Genomic DNA, 12,852 nt, shown 5'->3' on the forward strand with positions numbered 1-12,852 from the left:
AATAAATAATTCAAATAAATTAAATAAATAAATAAAGGTCAAGACATGTATGCAGGTCAAGAAGCAACAGTTAGAACCAAACATGGAGCAACAGATTGGTTCCAAATTGGGAAAGGAGTATGTCAAGGCTGTATGTTGTCACCCTGCTTATTTAACTTCCATGCAGAGTACATCATGAGAAATGCTGGGCTGGATGAAGCACAAGCTGGAATCAAGATCACTGTAGAAGGTAACTGCAGCCATGAAATTAAAAGAGGCTCGCTCCTTGGAAGAAAAGCTATGATGAACCTAGAGAGCGTATGAAAAAGCAGAGACATTACTTGGCTGACAAAGGTCTACCTAGTCAAAGCTATGGTTTTTTTCAGTAGTCACGTATGGATGTGAGAGTTGGGCTGTAAAGAAAGCTACATGCCAAAGAATTGATGCTTTTGAACTGTGGTGTTGGAGAAGACTCTTGAGAGTCCCTTGGACGGCAAGGAGATCCAACCAGTCCATCCTAAAGGAAATCAATTCTGAATATTCATTGGAAGGACTGATGCTGAAGCTGAAACTCCAATACTTTGGCTACCTGATGGGAAGACCTGACTCATTGGAAAAGACCCTGATGCTGGGAAAGATTGAAGGTGGGAGAAGAAGGGGATGACAGAGGATGAGATGGTTGGATGGCATCACCGACTCAATGGACATGAGTTTGAGTAAGCTCTGGGAGATGGTGATGGACAGGAAAGCCTGGTGTGTGGCAGTCCATGGGGTCGCGAACAGTCAGTCACGACTGAGCGGCTGAACTGAACTGGACTGTACTTCAGTGCTGCCGGTGAGCTTTCTTTAGTGGCCGCGAGAGGGGCTACTCTTTGCCGCACAGGCTTCTCATTGCAGTGGCTTCTCTTGTTGCGGAGCAAGGGCTCTGGGTCTCACAGGCTCTAGAGAGTGGGTCCAGTATTTGCAGCATACAGGCTGTTGCCCCGTGGCATGTAGAATCTTTCCAGACCAGGGATTACACCCATGTCCCCTGCATAGGCAGGTAGATTCTTAAGCACTGGACCACTTGGGAAACTCAGTCATGTCTGACTCTTTGTGACCCATTGGACTGTAGCCCACCAGGCTCCTCCCTCTGTGGGATTTTTCAGGCATGGATACTGGGGTGGTTGCCATTTCTTTCTCCAGGGGATCTTCCCAACCCAGGGATAGAACCTGGCTTTCCTGTATTGCAGGCAGATTCTTTACCATCTGAGCCATCAGGGAAGCCCCTATGTATATTAAAGATTAAGTGAAATTCAGTTACACAGACATTTCATTCTGATGCTTTTTCCATATCAAATCTTGTTACTTTTCCTTTCTATAAATGTTTTATTTAAAATATGTTCCTACATCAATTTTGGTATTTAACATTCTGTGAGGGTTTTTTTTTCTAGGTTTTCAAATTGACTACCATAGAGTGACATTTAATGGTCTCTTTCATTATTTTAAACTTTCCTGTATCTATAATTACAGCAATTCAAAAATCAATAGTTTAAAAAATATTACTCCAATCAACCAAACATCTGTGACTGACTAATCCTTGAGCTCCAGTTGTTTTTCCTTTTTTAAAATATTTACTTATTTGGCTGCACGGGGGTCTCAGTTGCAGCAGTTGATCTCTTAGCTGAGGCGTGTGGCATCCAGTCACCCGACCAGGGGTTGAACCTGCACTGGGAGCACAGAGCCTCAGCCACTGGGCCACCAGGAAAGTCACCATTTTTCTGGTTTTGAGTTGAGCTTTTGACTCCAGAAGAGTCTGTTGAGATACACTACCAAAGATATAATCTCAGAAAACAGTTTCAGAGCTGCATTCCCTTTCAGCTCAGTTCAGTTCAGTCGCTAAGTCGTGTCCAACTCTGTGACCCCATGGACTGCAGCACGCCAGGCCTCCCTGTCCATCACCAACTCCCAGAGTCCACTCAAACTCATGTCCATTGAGTCGGTGATGCCATCCAACCATCTCATCCTCTGTCATCCCCTTCTCCTCTTGCCCTCAATCTTTCCGAGCATCAGGGTCTTTTCCGATGAGTCAGGTCTTCCCATCAGGTGGCCAAAGTATTGGAGTTACAGCTTCAGCATCAGTCCTTCCAATGAATATTCAGGACTGATTTCCTTTAGGATGGACTGATTGAATCTCCTTGCCGTCCAAGGGACTCTCAAGAGTCTTCTCCAACACCACAGTTCAAAAGCATCAATTCTTCAGCCCTCAGTCTTCTTTATGGTCCAACTCTCACATCCATACATGGCTACTGAAAAAACCATAGCCTTGACCAGATGGACCTTTGTTGGCAAAGTAATGTCTCTGCTTTTTAATATGCTGTCTAGGTTGGTCATAACTTTCCTTCCAAGGAACAAGCCTTTTAATATCAAGGTTGCAGTCTGCATCTGCAGTGATTTTAGAGCCCAAGAAAATAACCTCTGTCACTATTTTCATTGTTTCCCCATCTATTTGCCATGAAGTGATGGGACTGGATGCCATCATCTTAGTTTTTTGAATGTTGAGCTTTAAGCCAACTTTTTCACTCTCCTCTTTCACTTTCATCAAGAGACTCTCTAGTTCCTCTTCACTTTCTGCCATAAGGGTGGTGTCATCTGCATATCTGAGGTTATTGATATTTCTCCCAGCAAACTTGATTCCAGCTTATGCTTATCCCGCCCAGCATTTCACATGATGTACTCTGCATATAAGTTACGTAAGCAGGGTGACAATATACAGCCTTGATGTACTCCTTTCCCAATTTGGAACCAGCCTGTTCTTCCATGTACAGTTCTAACTATTGCTTCCTGACCTGCATACAGATTCCTCAGGAGGCAGGTCAGGTGGTCTGGTATTCCCATCTCTTTCAGAATTTTCCACAGTTTGTTGTGGTCCACACAGTCAAAGGCTTTGGCATACTCAATAAAGCAGAAGTAGATGTTTTTCTGGAACTCTCTTGCTTTTTCAATGATCCAACAGACGTTGGCAATTTGATCTCTGGTTCCTCTGCCTTTTCTAAATCCACCTTGAATGTCTGAAAGTTCACAGTTCACGTACTGTTGAAGCCTGGCTTGGAGAATTTTGAGCATTACTTTACTAGTATGTGAGATGAGTGCAATTGTGCAGTAGTTTGAGCATTCTTTGGCATTGCTTTTCTTTGGGATTGGAATAAAACCTGACCTTTTCCAGTCCTGTGGCCACTGCTGAGTTTTCCCAATTTGCTGGCATATTGAGTGCAGCACTTTCACAGCATCACCTTTTAGGATTAGGAATAGCTCAGCTGGAATTTCATCACCTCCAGTAGCTGTGTTCGTAGTGATGCTTCCTAAGGCCCACTTGACTTTGCACTCCAGAATGTCTGGCTCTAGGTGAGTGATCACACCATCATGGCTATCTGGGTCATTAAGATCTTTTTTGTACAGTTCTTTGGTGTGTTCTTGCCACCTCTTCTTAATATCTTCTGCTTCTACTAGGTCTATACCGAATTATGCTTACTACTATGTAATTAAATCACTTTATATGGGGAAACTGAGGCACAGAGGGGCATATGACTTACACTTCTGACTGAAGTTCAATTAGGGATAGCAGATACATCACCTCCAGTCCTTGGTGTAACTTCTACAGTTCAATAATTTATTAATATTGCCAAATGTGAATAATATATAGGGCACCCAAAGCCTTTTATAGTCAGACCTCTTTTGTGATGTTCCATAATCCCACAGAGGAAGTGCTTTTATTAAGGGAACCAATTATGGAAACTTGTGTACCATTTGTGAAAAATATAATGGTACTTCCCTGGTGGCTCAGCAGTAAAGAATCCTGCCAATGCAGAGACATGGGTTCAATCCCTGGGTCGGGAAGATCCCACTCTAGTTTTCTCGCCTGGGAAATTCCATGGACAGAGAAGCCTGGTGGGTTACAGTCTATGGGGTGTTAAAAGTGTCAGACATGACTTAGCTACTAAAGACCACCAACAAAGGGCTTTCAGTGCATCAGCTGGGGTCAGGATGGGGCGGGGGAGACAGTTCAGTCCATGACAGGAGCCAGATGGATATCTGCAATTCTGAGAGCAAACAGACTTGGCTCTTGAGGCCAGGTCAAGAATACGCTGAGTCACCCCTGCCCCCATCATTTTATCCCACCACTAAGTTTATTTTGTCCTTCCATTCATTTATGCCTCGAACGTTAATCGGGTCTAAGCTGTGCCCAGAACTGTGCAGCTACTGGACACGGATGCTGCCATCAGGGAGAGGTCACAGCGCTGTGGGGCCAGCACCCAGATGGCCAGGTCCTGGCTGGAGGCCCTGGTGACAGAGACCCGCTTCCTGGAGAAGGTGGCTCTGACTCAGCCCTAAATATGCCATAGAGTCATCCCGTCAAGGAGGAGGAGGCTCCTTTAAACAGTAAGCCTCCAAAGCATCCTATTTGCCTAGACCCACCTGGGAGGGGAACTTAGAGTTTGTGTTAAAAGTTTCTGCTCAATCTGTGGACCACGGATCTGGAGCATCGGATCACCTGGGAGCTTCTTAGCTAGAAAGGGATCCCAGAGCCCATCTCAGACTCACCGAATCAAACCCTGTAGCTTAACAAGATCTCTAGGGGATTCGTGTGAGCATTAAAATCCAGAAAACACTGATCAAATGCAGTGCTGCTGTTCACAACTGGAGAAACCAAGACCCAGAGAGAGGAAGTGATCCTTTCATGATGACACAGCAATCAGAACCAGAAAAGCCCCAGATCTCAGCCCCCAACCCCCAACTTGCAAACATCTTTCTTCCGTAGAGTAGCATATCTGAGAGGTTCATATCACGTAACGAGGCTGATATTTTTACACAACAAGCCCTGGAGGCCTCACCAGGGGCTCTCACCTGTCAGATGAGCACTTGGGGCCCTGAAAATTTTCCTCTGTTGACAGTGCTCTGGCCGCTGTTTGGGGTGGTTTGACTGCTTTCAGGCAGCCTCCCACCACGTTTGTACACTCCTGGGCATTCACTGGTATCCCTGCTCTTGTTGACACAGTCGCTGCTGCTGCAGAGAAGGGGTTAAACGCATCCTGGAGCCTGTGGTCCCAGGACAGCCTCTGGCTGAGGTGTGCTCCCATCTTCTATGTGTTCCTCTCATTTCCTTGGTGCATTCCTTCACATGGAGGACACTGCTAATTGTCTGGGTCAGGGAATCTCAATCCTTGAATTTGGTTGAATTGTGGTACCTCTATACACCTCACAGAAGCAAAGGCAAATACTTCTTGAAGAAAGGAATCTTCACTTTACACCTAAAATAATTCAATGAGGCAAACAAACAAGGCAGTTTTATTGATACTTTTGGGAACCGGAAACTCCATCATGTAATGTAGTCTTCCCAGAACTAAGTAGAACTTCTAACAACAACAACAACAACAAAAATGCAGTCACCAAAACACATACATACATTCTAACTTTAACGGAAGCTTCACCGAAAGAGAAATACAACCAAAGAAGGAAGTCGAGAATTCAAACCTGGAAGACACGTTTGAAGAAATGAGCCGGACTGCCGTTCCAGGAGACAACAAGATGGAACATACAGAAGAGAAGAGACATAGACAAATATTTTAAAGCCTGAGCGCACATTTCACCGGAGGCCTGAAAGGAGTGAGACAGGGGAAGGTCTGACGGGGCAGCCTTTGCAGCACTGATGGATCCAAGGTGTTCCGAAGACACAAGGACAGTCTCCACGCCCGTGATTTCAGGCGGGTTCCTTCTCCTCGGGATCAGAGAGGCAGATCAGAGGACTGAGTCCCCCTCCAGCCTCATTGTCAGCTACAGCATCTTCCTTCTGGGAGTCTTTTTATTTCTCTTTCATCTATTTCCAGTAGGTCCTTATCCTATGTGTGAAAATTTTTTTTTAAATCCAGTGTTTATTTTGGATTTTACACACAGACATAGTTCCTATGCAAAAAAATAGTGTATATAATATAGTTCAGTGAATATGAAAGTGTCTGCCTTTTTTCTGGCATTGTTGATGCTAGAGACATCTAGGACAGAAACCAAATCCTTTGTGGAGGCTGAGTGGCAGGCCCACCCCCGGTGACTGTGTGGTTTGTACACCCCATGAAAACACCTGCTAAGACGATGGAGGGGTTAGAAAGCAGCTACCGTTCTGCTTGCCAAGCTGTGCACCCTGGCAAGACACTTTATCAGTCAGAGGGCGCCTTCCACACAAAAACGCTACACCACACTACACTCCGGCTGCGTTCGCCCTAAGCAGGACTTTTATTTATTTTGCACAAAAGTGCTCATTCCTTAATGGGGTTCCACCAATCTGTCCACTGGAGAAGTGTCTAATAAAAGAAAAATTCCTTCTCGGTTACCTCAAAGGCCTGCCAAAGCTGGGCAGCCCTGTGTGTGTGTGTGTGTGTGTGTGTGTGTGTGTGTAAGGGCATGGCTTGTAGGCTAACTCATTGCCTAGCTTCACCTGGTCTGAGGGCCCTGTGTTGCAGGACTGTGATGCTGAAACCAGGCCCGCCCTGGCAAACTGGCAGGGCCGGTCACCCCTCTCTGGGGAATTTCCTCTAGCTGGGCACCTTGGGATTGTCATTTCATGACGGAGGGAAGTTCCTGGCATTTCCCCTGTCTCATCCCCTGTGGTTTCCTGGCCTTGGGGTGACCTTGTGTTTAAAGGGCACAGACATCACAGAGGGAAGAAGCCCGACCCTGCACAGTGTGCCTCTTCTGGCATCAGCGCCTCAGATCTCCTGATTGACTTAGAAGTTCACTCTTTTTCCTCCCATCCCTCTGTCCCAAAGGTGCTGGCTTAACTTCTATGCATTTCCTCTTTGCACAACTCTGTTCTTTCTTCCTACCTCTGCCCTGCACGCCCTCAGAGCACTACTTCTCTGCTCTTTCGATGGCTGAATACAAAGGGCTCCCTTCCTAACCTTGACCCCCAGGCACACCTCTGAGTCCTGGTTGCTTTATTTAGTTGCCTTCCTCCCCTCCCAGACTAAAAAAGAATGTTTATTTGTTGCAAAATATTTAGAGTACAGAAAAGTAGTAACATTTTATGCGACTGAATTTCTTACCAGTAATTTTTCTATGAATATTTTTACACAGTTCAGAACAGACTGCATAGTTTTATATTTGGATTTTCTTTTTTTAACTTAACAACACGAACACTGTATTGAAATCCTAAAAACATTTTCCTATGACAGTCATATCAGCAAGATAGCAGGCCAGGAAGTTATAGACCCTGCTTCCCCCACAGAGACACCTAATTAACCACAATGTATATAGACCAGAACCCCTCCATGAGAACTCTAGAGCCCAACTGAGAGGCTGTAACACCCATAACACTGTAAAACCAAGAAGGGATTCCAGAAAAAGGGGATGCTACAATTGTGTTGTTGGGCAGTTGCTCAGTTGTGTCTGACTCTTTGCAACCCCATGGATGGCAGCATGCCAGGCTTCCCGGTCCTTCACTATCTCCCTGAGTTTGCTCAAACTCATGTCCCTTGAGTTGGTGAGGCCAGCCAACCATCTCATTCTCTGTCATCCCCTTCTTCTCCTGCCTTCAATCTTTCCCAGCATCAGGATCTTTTGCAGTGAGTCAGCTCTTCACATTAGGTGGCCAAAGTATTGGAGTCTCAGCTTCAGCATCATTGCTTCCAATGAATAGTCAGGGTTGATTTCCTTTAGGATTGACTGGTTGGATCTCCTTGCAGTCCAGGGGACTCTCAGGAGTCTTCCCCAACACCACAGTTCGAAAGCATCAATTCTTCAGCCTTCAGTCTTCTTTATGGTCCAACTCTCAAATCCATACATGACCACTGGAAAAACTATAGCTTTGATTATATGCACCTGTGTCAGCAAAGTAACATCTCTGCTTTTTAATATGCTGTCTAGGTTGGTCATAGTTTTTCTTCCAAGGAGCAAGCTGTAGACCATCCTTCCCTCACAGAGACACCTAATTAACCACAATATATAGACCAGAACCCCTCCATGAGAACTCTAGCACCCAGCTGAGAAGCTAAAACACCCAATCCACTGTAAAACAAAGAAGGGGTTCCAGCAAAAGGGGATGCTACAATTACGTTGTTGTTTAGTCGCTCAGTCATGTCCAACTCTTTGTGACCCCGTGGACTGCAGCACACCAGACTTTCCTGTCATTCACCATCTCCTGAAGCTTGCTCAAACTCATGTCCATTGTAACTCCTATAACTCAGCAGCAACAAAATCAAACAACTCAATTAAAACTGGGAAAAAGACTGGAAGTGTCATTTTTCCAAAAGTGATGTATAAATGGTCAGTAAGTATTGGAAAAATATTCAGCTTCGCTAAACATCAGAGAGGTATAAATCAAATCACAATGAGATATCACTTCACACTCATTAGGACGGCTGCTATCAAAAACACACAGATGACAAGTGTCGCCAAGGAGGTGGAGAAATTGTAACCCTCGTTCCAAATGATGGGGTCGTAAGATGGTTCCACTGCTGAGTTCCAGACCAGCATGGCAGGGTAGGAAGGCCATGGACTCACCTCCTCCCATGGACACAGCAAAACTACAGCTACACACAGAACAAGTATCTCTGAGACTGACCTAAAGGTGAACTGAACAGATTTTCTATGACTAAGGTTATAAAGAAAAGGCCACATAGAGATGGAAAGTGGGGCAGAGATGCAATCCTGTACCTGGTGGAACTTTCTCTGGGGATGGAAGTGCTTGAAAACACCATTTTTTAAAAATAGTTATGGAAAACACTATCACCCAGCTGGCCTGGTGCTGGCAGGCACCATATCTATCACTTTCCATCAACCTAGCTAAAACCATGCACCCCACTTCAGTGATCCCCCAAGAACCTGTCCCACCTAAAGCAGCTCCCACCCCACCCCACCTGGCAGGTGGCCCTGGCTGAAATCAAGCCCCGCCAAAGTGGCTTCTGCTCTGGGGACCAGCCCCACACACCAGCACACCCATATCTGTTGTGGCCCACCCACAACAGGAGGACACACGCAGGTGTCCACTCAGGGATCACCACTGGAGCACCCGGCTCAGGTGACAGGGGAGGAGTGTGCCACCGAGCTCCACAGGGCTTTCTACATAAAGAAAGGCTTTCCACTCTTTCATGGCCAGGAGATAAAGCTGACATAGCTTATCCATAGAAACAAACATAGAAAGTCAGGCAAAATGAGATGAAAAATACCTGCAAACAACTTACCAGATAAAGGAGCTCAAAGTAATAAATATGCTCACCAAAGTGGGAGAGGAAAGGATGAACTCAGTGAGAACTTCAGCAAAGAGGTAAAAATATTAAAAAGAAGTAGTCAGAAATGAAGAATTATAACAATTGAAGTGAGAAACGCACCAGAGGAATCAACTGCAGTTTAGAGGATACAGAAGAATGAGTCATCAGTCTGGAAGACAGAATAGTGAGAATCATCCAACTGGAAAAGAAAAAAGACTTTTAAAAAATGATAGTTTAAGGGATCTCTGGGAAAACATCAAGCATACTAATGCTCACATTATAGGGGCCCCACAAGGAGAAGAGAGAGACAGAAAGGGACAGAAAACCTATTTGAAGAAATAATGGCTGAAGATTTCTTTAAACTGCAGAAGGAAACACATCCAAGTCCAGGAATCACAGAATCCCAAATGAAAAGAACCAAAAGACCCACATAAAGACATATTATAATTGAAAAGTCAAAAGTTAAAGATAAAGAGAGAATCTTAAAAGCAGTAAGAGAAAAACAACTAGTTACATATTAGGGAACATCCAAAAAACTATCAGCTAATTTTTCAGTGGAGACTTTATAGGTCAGAAAGGACTGGAATGATATATTCAAAGTGCTGAAAGGCAAAACCTACAATCAAGAGTACTCTATCTACCAAAGTTATGATTCAGATTTGAAAGAGAGATTTAGAGTTCCACCTGACCTGCCTCCTGAGAAACCTGTATGCAGGTCAGGAAGCAACAGTTAGAACTGGACATGGAACAACAGACCGGTTCCAAATAGGCAAAGGTGTACGTCAAATCTGTATATTGTCACCCTGCTTATTTAACTTATATGCAGAGTACATCATGAGAACTGCAGGGCTGGAAGAAGCACAGGCTGGAATCAAGACTGATGGGAGAAATATCAATAACCTCAGATATGCAGATGACACCACTCTTATGGCAGAAAGTGAAGAAGAACTAAAGAGCCTCTTGAGGAAGATGAAAGTGGAGAGTGAAAAAGTTGGCTTAAAGCTAAACATTCAGAAAACTAAGATCATGGCATCCAGTCCCATCACTTCATGGCAAATAGATGGGGAAACAGTGGAAACAGTGGCTGACTTTATTTTTCTGGGCTCCAAAGTCACTACAGATGGTGACTGCAGCCATGAAGTTAAAACATGCTTATTCCTTGGAAGAAAAGTTATGACCAACCTAGACAGCATATTAAAAAGCAGATACATTACTTTGTCAACAAAGGTCCATCTAGTCAAGGCTATGGTTTTTCCAGTAGTCATGTATGGATGTGAGAGTTGGACTATAAAAAAAGCTGAGTGCCAAAGAATTGATGCTTTTGAACTGTGGTGTTGAAGACTCTTGAGAGTCCCTTGGACTGCAAGGAGATCCAACCAGCCCATCCTAAAGGAAATCAGTCCTGAATATTCACTGGAAGGACTGATGCTGAAGCTGTAACTCCAATACTTTGGCCACCTGATGGGAAGACCTGACTCATTTGAAAAGACCCTTATGCTGGGAAAGATTGAGGGCAGGAGGAGAAGGGGACAACAGAGGATGAGATGGTTGGATGGCATCACCAACTCAATGGACGTGGGTTTGGGTAAACTCCGGGAGTTGTCAGACACGACTGAGTGACTGAACTGAAACAAACTAAGATGAACAAAAGCTAAAGGAGTTCATCACAACTAAACTGGTCTTATAAAAAAAAAATGTTAAAGGGACATCTTTAAACAGAAAAGAAAGGTCAAAACTAGAAACAAAATTATAAAAGAAAAAAAACTCATCAAAAGGGAGGGCATTACTAAGTGTTAGTAAAAGGATCACTCCAACAACAGGCTATACCACTGGCAAGTATCGATGCACCCAACATGAGAATACCTGAATACAAATATTAACAGACATAAAGGGAGAAATAGACAGCAGTACAATAACAGCAGAGAACTTAACACTCTACTTAGATCAAAGGACAGATCACCCGGACGGAGTATCAGTAAGGAAACATTGGCCTTCAATGCCATATTATACCAGATGAATTTGATAGATACCTATAGAACACTCCACCAGAAAACAATAAAACACACGTTCTTTTCAAGTGCACAGGGAACATTCTCCAGGACAGGTCACATGATAGGCTACAAAACAAGTTCTGATGAATTTAAGATTGAAATCACATCAAGAATCTTTTGTGACCACAGTGTTATGAGGCTAGAAGTCAACTACAAGGAAAAAACTGCAACACACCCTCCCACCCCAGTACATGTAGGCTAAAGAACATACTTCTGAACAACCAGTGGATCAACAAAAATCAAAAGGAAATTAAAAAATGCCTTGAGACTCATGAAAATGGAAACACAATGTTCCAAAATTTATGGGACACAGAAAAAGAAATTCCAAGAGGGAGTTGGGTTTATAGTGATACAGATCTCCAACAGGAAACAAGAAAATTTTCAAATAAATGATCTAACCTTACACCTAAAAGAAGTAGAAAAAAGAGAATAAACAAAGCCCAAAGTTAACAGACAAAAGGAAATAATAAAGATCAGAATGGAAATAAATGAAATAGAGACTAAAAAGAAAATAAAATATCACCAGATAAACAAAATTGATAAACCTTTCAGCTAGACTCATCAAGAGAAAAGAGAAAGTGCTCAAATAAATAAAATCCACAATGAAAGGGGAATTACAACTGACACCAAGAAATCTGAGGATTATAAGAGAGTTAATACAAAGAATTAATACCAAGGGAACATTTCATGCAAAGATGGGCTCGATAAAGGACAGATATGGTATGGACCTAACAGAAGCAGAAGATATTAAGAAGAGGTAGCAAGAATACACAGAAAAACTGTTCACGACCAAGATAATCACGATGGTGCTAGAGCCAATTATCCTGGAATGTGAAGTCAAGTGGGGCTCAGAAAGCATCACTACGAGCAAAGCTAGTGGAGGTGATGGGATTCCAGTTGAGCTATTTCAAATCCTGAAAGATGATGCTGTGAAAGTGCTGCACTCAATATGCCAGCACATTTGGAAAACTCAGCAGTGGCCACAGGACTGGAAAAGGTCAGTTTTCATTCCAATCCCAAAGAAAGGCAATGCCAAAGAATGCTCAAACTACCACACAATTGCACTCATCTCACACGCTAGTAAAGTAATGCTCAAAATTCTCCAAGCCAGATTTCAGCAATATGTGAACCGTGAACTTCCTGATGTTCAACCTGGTTTTAGAAAAGGCAGAGGAACCAGAGATCAAATTGCCAACATCTGCTGGATCATGGAAAAGCAAGAGAGTTCCAGAAAAACATCTATTTTTGCTTTATTGACTATGCCAAAGCCTTTGACTGTGTGGATCACAAGAAACTGTGGAAAATTCTGAAAGAGATGGGAATACCAGACCACCTGACCTGCCTCTTGAGAAAACTATATGCAGGTCAGGAAGCAACAGTTAGGACTGAACATGGAACAACAGACTGGTTCCAAATAGGAAAAGGAGTACGTCAAGGCTGTATATTGTCACCCTGCTTATTTAACTTCTATGCAGAGTACATCATGAGAAACGTTGGGCTGGAAGAAACACAAGCTGGAATCAAGATTGCTGGGAGAAATATCAACAACCTCAGATATGCAGATGACACCACCCTTATGGCAGAAA

General features: G+C 43.6%; 1 long non-coding RNA gene across 2 annotated transcripts in view; it reads right to left on the reverse strand.

Moving 5' to 3' along the window:
• Nucleotides 1–12,852, reverse strand: part of LOC138428217 (uncharacterized) — a 41,234-nt gene that overhangs the window by 12,473 nt on the left and 15,909 nt on the right. Inside the window, exon 2 of one of the 2 annotated variants that reach the window (XR_011252347.1) lies at nt 4,864–5,267. The exons of the other annotated variant lie outside the window; for it this stretch is intronic. This is a non-coding gene — a long non-coding RNA (uncharacterized lncRNA). The remainder of the gene's footprint in view (nt 1–4,863; nt 5,268–12,852) is intronic. 2 annotated transcript variants of the gene reach the window in all.

The sequence above is a fragment of the Ovis canadensis genome, chromosome 1 (genome assembly GCF_042477335.2).
Source record: "Ovis canadensis isolate MfBH-ARS-UI-01 breed Bighorn chromosome 1, ARS-UI_OviCan_v2, whole genome shotgun sequence".
Classification (NCBI taxonomy): Eukaryota; Metazoa; Chordata; class Mammalia; order Artiodactyla; family Bovidae; genus Ovis; species Ovis canadensis.